The following is a 6,962-nucleotide window of genomic DNA, read 5'->3' as shown; positions in this document are numbered from 1 at the left end:
TTTGAATCTAGGATGTAGACCAGACAAATCTTCAATTTGTATTCACTCAAAATTTGACAATGATGATTTCTTATAAGCCAAAAAAACAATATGGTACACTTTCTTCCACTCAACATGATGATAACTGAGGTAAAAAAAACAGGAGTTAGCCATACATGATATAAGATTTTGATAATAATCTGAAGGTGATGTAGATAATGCTGATATGTTTATCAGAGAATACTCTTGCTGCAGGAAGACGCCCTGTTGCCATGTTGAGCCTACAGGATATTCGTGAACATATTGGAGGTTTTAAAATTCAGTGATCGTCTTCTCTAGCAAGGATGAACAATGCGGTATACCAATAAATTTTTTACAAAATTTCATGCAGTTAGCCTTTAGAGTTTCCGAGAACACCTCTGGACAGTTGAAGAACGAATTCGATTTTATTTAATTTTTGGATTTTACTTATTCAGATGAGTATAATTCAGAAAATTCCTCGACTACGACGAATCTTCCACCAGATATAGTCGTCCCCTGTTTTTTTGAAGTTTTACATGCTCAAAACTTAAAGTTCTTGAGATATTTCCATTTTTCATGAATTGACGGTCTTTCGAAAAACCCAATATCCTCGAAATGAATAAAATTATATTGATGAGATTTTGGAACGAATACCTACTTAAAGAGCGGAGGTAAGTATGTAATAACATATAGTTGTGAGTAGTTGAGAACAGATGTGCATCTTGCATTCTCTAGAAATTTTGGTTATCTCGACTATATAAAAACGATTTTAGCAATTGACTTTTTAGGATTTGAAACCGATTGTTGATTCCACTAATGATTTCTTAATTTCCATAATTGATCATAGACGGAACATCGGTAAATTGCAATTAGTGTTTATTCTTCATTAGTGAGAGGATTTCCATTGTCACAATACAGATAACAAACAGCTGGTTATTCCTGAAATATAAATCGAGCTGATAACTAAAGGGTTTCACACACTTCACGATAATATTGGTTCTACAAGCAAGCAATTCGGCAACTTGATAAATAATGGTGAATTAGCTAGTGAGTTAGTGAAGTTCAAGAAAGAGTATTTAATAGATATAATAATTACTAAGAAAGCTCCCGAAGGGGTGAATGTGACTCTAGGATTGCGTAAATTAATAGAAGAAAACTCCGAAGGAAATTTTTGTGAACCCACTAATAGTTGCCCGGATCCAAACAATGATGACCTCCAGTGTGAATAATCCTCGAACAATTTATATACGGGTGATAGCAGGCCATAATTGATGGAATTGGAAGTAGCATACTTGAAGAAGGTATTAAACACACAGCAACAAATGGTTAGTGACAATAAATTGATCATTGAGTTACTGAAAGAGAATCAACAGAATTTGAAAACATTTTCTCTTAATGACAAAGGCGACGTTGCCGTTGTTAACAAACAGGTGTTAGGCTTGACAAATGTCCCAGATAAGAAGAAGGGAAGCAAATAATATCGCAACAATTAAGTGACCACAAACGCAAGGAACTGACAAGCAATAAGTCTATCGAAAAGGAAGTAAATGCTGAACAACAACAAATAAAAGGGTATCTAAAAATCTAGTCTTCGTCATTCAGCGGTGCTCCAAAATATGCCGGAATACAAGTTGGCAGAGCTGGTCTGGAAACGGACGAGAACGGTGTCGAGAATCATCTGAAGTTTAAATTTCCTGATAAGAAATTTATTGGAGGAGGCTGCCACAGAGAAAAGGTGCAACTAGCCGCTATTTTTTCGAAATAAGCTTTTGCTTACAAAAAATTTTAAAAAATGTGTGTTCTCATCGTCATCTATTTTTTCATTAGAATCCCATTAACTTATGAACCGTTGAGTTCTTACCCAAGGTGTTCTGGGTGTGCTATTTGAAATAAGGAAATAGTAGTTTGTTTCCAGTATAACCGGAAGTTGTAGAGATCAAAAACTATTTCAGGGAGAAAGATCATTGTCTCAACCCTCAATATGCAAATTTTCAGCTCAAAATTATAAAAACGTCTAATAGGCAATCCCGGTGAATCACCCTGTATAACGCTCGAACATATCGGTTTTTTTGATATAATTAAATTAAACAACCGGATGATGCGAATGAACAATTATTTTAAATTCGAATTGATGTTACAGATATTCACGATGCAAAGATGTTTGAGATATGGTACTAAATTTGATTAAAAAAAGCAGTAGTGAAATTCATTCAAATCAAAGAAAATTACATAATTCGTTCTTCCAGTAATCCAGATTTCCCAGAAGAAGTGAATAATGCCGCCCCTCTACAGTGGGCCCTGCAGTTTCAGGTTCCTAGCTTAGTTTTTAGAAAAAGCTTGAAAATTTATTTTTTTTTGTTATGATTATCGAGTAAAACAATCGGATGATGCAGATGAACCATTATTCAATTCGAATGCGCCCATGCCCAACACTATTTTATTATCTGAAATAAAAAATGAAAAATATTATAATATAATGGAATGCGGTATAAAATAATGAAACTTCTTATAATTCTCAAAAAGGATCAGTTGGAGGTGATGAAATGATATCGTTCTCTCATATTTTGCATTCCATTCTGAGAAATCAACATTCTGATTAGGGAATTGAAAAGAAAATATTTCAGAACCCTAAGTGGCAATAAAATTCGGCAACGTAAAGCGAACGCCGACAAGCCTGATTAGTGCATGTGTTTTCTTTACCTTCAATAACTCGTAAACAGCACTATGAGGGGATCACGCCACATCTGGATATTTATATGTATAATGTATAATCCGGCACTTTTGATATTTTTTGATGTTAATAAAATTTGTCGGTATTCCTTCCTGTCGTTGCTGACTGAATTAAATTTCATTTGGTACTTTGAATTTCTACACATGTGATTTTTGTTGATCGAGCTTGAAATGCCGCCCTTAAATTTTGCCGTCCTAGGCGACCGCCTACCCTGCCTACCCCCTAGCGACGGCCCTGAATAAATAAATATAGTATAGTGAACATGTTACAAAAGAAAGAACCATTTTCAATAGCGAACATTTACTTGCGATCCATAAATATTAAAATTGACCTTTTCTTGAGTTTTCTCAATGATAATGAGTATGATTTGTGCTGTGTTAATGAGCATTGGGCAGATTGAGGATATTTTGAGTCGCATCAATATTGCAAATCACACAATAGCAGACTTTCATTCACGCTCAGGTGGCAACTTTAATAAAAAATACTATACATTATAATTAATTACAGAGATGAAACAGATATGCGCGAAATAGATGGTTTCAGATAGCTCAGGACCGAACAGAACAGCATGGAAGAACATGAAAGAGACCTACATCCAGGAGTGGATAAGGGAAGGCTGACGAAGAAGAAGAAGAAAACAAATGAGTATTGAAAATCATTTCGAGGTATCCGCTATAAGAATTCCTAGTAAACATTTAGTAAGTGTAACCATATACCTTCAGGCAAGTTCAATTTTTTCATATCAGGATTGTCCTCATGTTTGGATGAAATAACGAGAGGGACGTTACAGAAAATTTGTGTTGCAGTTTCAATGTTAATTTCCTGGAAGGTAATAAAAATTCAAATGAAATCTTGGAGTTGTTCGAGTCTTACGGTTTGTTTCCGGCTTTCAATGAGGCTAGCAGAGTTAATCTAAATACAGAAACGTGTATTGACAACATTTTTACGAACATATACAAGGACTCTTACAAATGTGGAACATACTACCCACACTTATCGGATCATTCAGTACAGGAATTGAAATTGATTGATGAGACACCTATAACAAAAAGGAAATATATAACTTAACAGAAAATAACGGAAGAAAATATCACTAAATTCGAAGAGAAACTGAACGATATTGACTGGGATTCTAAAAAAGTGTTGGGTATAACTGTAGATAACCGACTCACTCGGAACACCTATACAATACCACTCTTGAAAAGGCTTTCAACGGCATTTTTCACAATATGTAGTATGAGAGAGGTTCCAGTTTCTGACATATCTGTATTGACCTATTATGCCAATTTCCACCAAACGGTCACATACAGCATAATTTTATGGGGTCATAGTTCCGGCAAATAAAAAGAAGCTGTCAGAGCCATTTTTGGAGTCACAAGAACGATATCATGTTTGTCTTTTCATAGAATCCAAGCGTGGAGTAAATCACATGTAATCAGTTATATTTTCAAAGTGTTATAGAGATTTTAAGTACTCAAAGATTGGGAGTGCCAGTAGTTTTGCTTTCGGTGGTGTTGTCCTTTAGTATCTGTGAATCAGTGGATCCATAATATTTATGTTGTTCTGGTTGGTGATGAATTTTTTGATAATAATCTGAATAATGATCTTTTTCAAGCCTTCCTAGTATTGATTCTACTTCTGTAGTCTTATATGATTAGAAGGGTTGTGGAGTCGATTGTCTGGGTGTCTTAGTATTGTTATTTTTCTAAGGCAAGTTCTTGCGGCAACTTCTATTTTTTTCATTGTTGTCTTTGAGGTGTTCAAGAATGCTGTGTGTCCATACTTCAACAATGGCCAGAATATCATCTTATATATTTTGCTCGCTGTTTTGGTGCTGGAAATAGCTGTTCTCTTTCTTGTTATTAGGTGGGTTTTAAAATTAAAATATCGAGGTATTTATACATATTGTGCAATTTCCGAACAGAATCGTTTTGGAGTTGGGTTCAATTTTGTGGTAAAAAATCAAAAGTCTCGATTTCGTAGGGTTTGCTTGAATTCTCCAGCCTCTCATCCATGCTATATTGAGGTCTGTTAGTTTTTGTAGCTTTTCCATGCAGTTGTTAATCGCGGTACCATGTGTAATAAAGGTTGTATCCTCCACAAATTGCAGCATTGCTTGTTTATTGATATGGTATTCTGATTCTTGATTGTATATATCATGGCAGTACAAGTTATATAATAATGGAGAGAGTGGTGAACCTTGTGAAGTGTCTTGTAGTGGCACAAATGGAGCTGAAGTTTCTTTTTTCACTTCAACCTGAAAAGTTTTCCCGATAGAAATTTGGAAATGATTTTCAGGAGGTATATTAGGCATTGTAGTTGGCGTAGTTTGAATAAAAGTCCATTGTACCAGACACTGTCGAATGCTTTTTGGATGTAAATAAGTAGGGCTGCCGACTTTTTTTCCGTTTTTCTTATTACTTCGAATATTTGATGTTAAAATTGTTAGGGGGTGTGTTGTGGAGGTTTTTCCCAACGCTGGAAGTAATGTTATTGGTCTGTAGTTTTCTATTTTAGAGCGGTCTGTATTAGCTTTTGGTAGGGTGATGTTCCATTCATCGGGGAAATAAGAGTTGGTGATGTAGAAGCTGTAGTATATTTCAATTATATGGTTATGTATAAAGGGATTCAGTTTCCTCGATATCATTCTACATTGGTACATATTGGTACTTTGAATATGTATGGATTAAGTGTTGTCTTTCTTTTTAGGAGGTAGCTTGGGTTCTATACCTTCATTCTTCCGTTGTTTCCTTGTTACTGTTTGGAATTGATTATTTGCTTCCTCTTCCATTGCCGAAGTATCTTGTGTTGTTTCATCGCCTGTTTGTGACCTCTCCGAAGTATAGAATATCATGAAGTTGTCGGCGTTGACTGTTGGGTGATCAGAAATATTGTTTTTCGCAATTTTCAATTCACTTTCTACTCTTGAATAAATTCAATCTATACACCTAAAGCACGTGTGTGACTGTGAAATATGTATATATTTCTGTCTATATTTTTTGATACGCTTATTGGACGATGGGAGTATTCTTGTTCAATATCGTTTCTCATTTCTTTGGTTTGTGCCTCAATCTGGTCCGTTCAGTTTTTGTCCGCATTTCTTTCAAAAATGACTTCAAAGAGTCCAATAAGTGGTATCCATCTTGCAAATCCAAATAAGATGTTTGAAGTTTGGCAGAATCTTTGTCAAAGCGTTCTAGAATTGTTTCTCAAAAAACTGTGAGCATAGCTTTTTGATTAGTTTTTTGTATATTTGGCTTCCTTTCCATAATCTGTCTCTTTCATCCATGTAAATATATTTCAAAGCCTTCGAAATATTTTTATACTCAAACTTCAAAGTTTTAACAGCATCATAATAGGCACACAATCTGGTTATGCACAAAGATTTCAAGTTATATGTGAATTTGTCAATATTTTGTATTGACTCTGTCTGGTCACATATGGCACTATGGGTGTTCGCACCACACTACTTCGGCCCAGACGTATTTAAAGGGGTCGTAATCCCTCGAGAGAGGGCGCAACTACGATATTTGGCTCGGGAAAGACTCGCCAAAATTTAACCTGTGCTATTAAAAGACTGTAGTATTTAGAAATAATCTACGACTTCTTGAATCAACTCATCAGCTTCAGCTCCCACTAGGTTCAATGAATGTTCCGAACAAGGTATGAAATTTGCACAAGCTTAGCTAGACTTTAAACTATATTGCACTCCACTATAGCTGCCACTTATATTTGATGCATTGTCATAAGACATTTCTCGAATGTTCTTCATTTCCACTGTTACAGAAATTTATTGCAAACAGATAAAAAATAATGAAGACAACATACAGAAGTGGAACCTTTTTGATTTGATGTAAATTTTTTTACTGGCAGCTGAATTTTTGCTCTGGTTTTGACTGCGTTTCGTGTGATTGTGGCAATGTACACGTTATTCTTCTTTATTCAATTATTTTCTATTTTCACTTGCAGGACAAATTTTCATTGTGAAGAAAAGTTCATTCGATCGGAGGCCCCTGTGGACCACGGGGCCCTGCGTTTTAGCGTACCGGTTGATCCGATTCTGGTTCACTATTCCTATATGATTGCCCGATTTCTTTTTTTAAATATTCATAGATCGTGTTCTCGAACTCAGAGGATCAATCCAATGTGAGAACCAAAACCAATGCATAACATATTTATACGTTATGAAACTTCATTTCCATTCTGTACTTGAAGTAAAATGAGTACTTAC

Source organism: Harmonia axyridis, chromosome 1 (assembly GCF_914767665.1).
Source record: "Harmonia axyridis chromosome 1, icHarAxyr1.1, whole genome shotgun sequence".
Lineage (NCBI taxonomy): Eukaryota > Metazoa > Arthropoda > Insecta > Coleoptera > Coccinellidae > Harmonia > Harmonia axyridis.
This window is presented reverse-complemented; position numbering follows the sequence as displayed.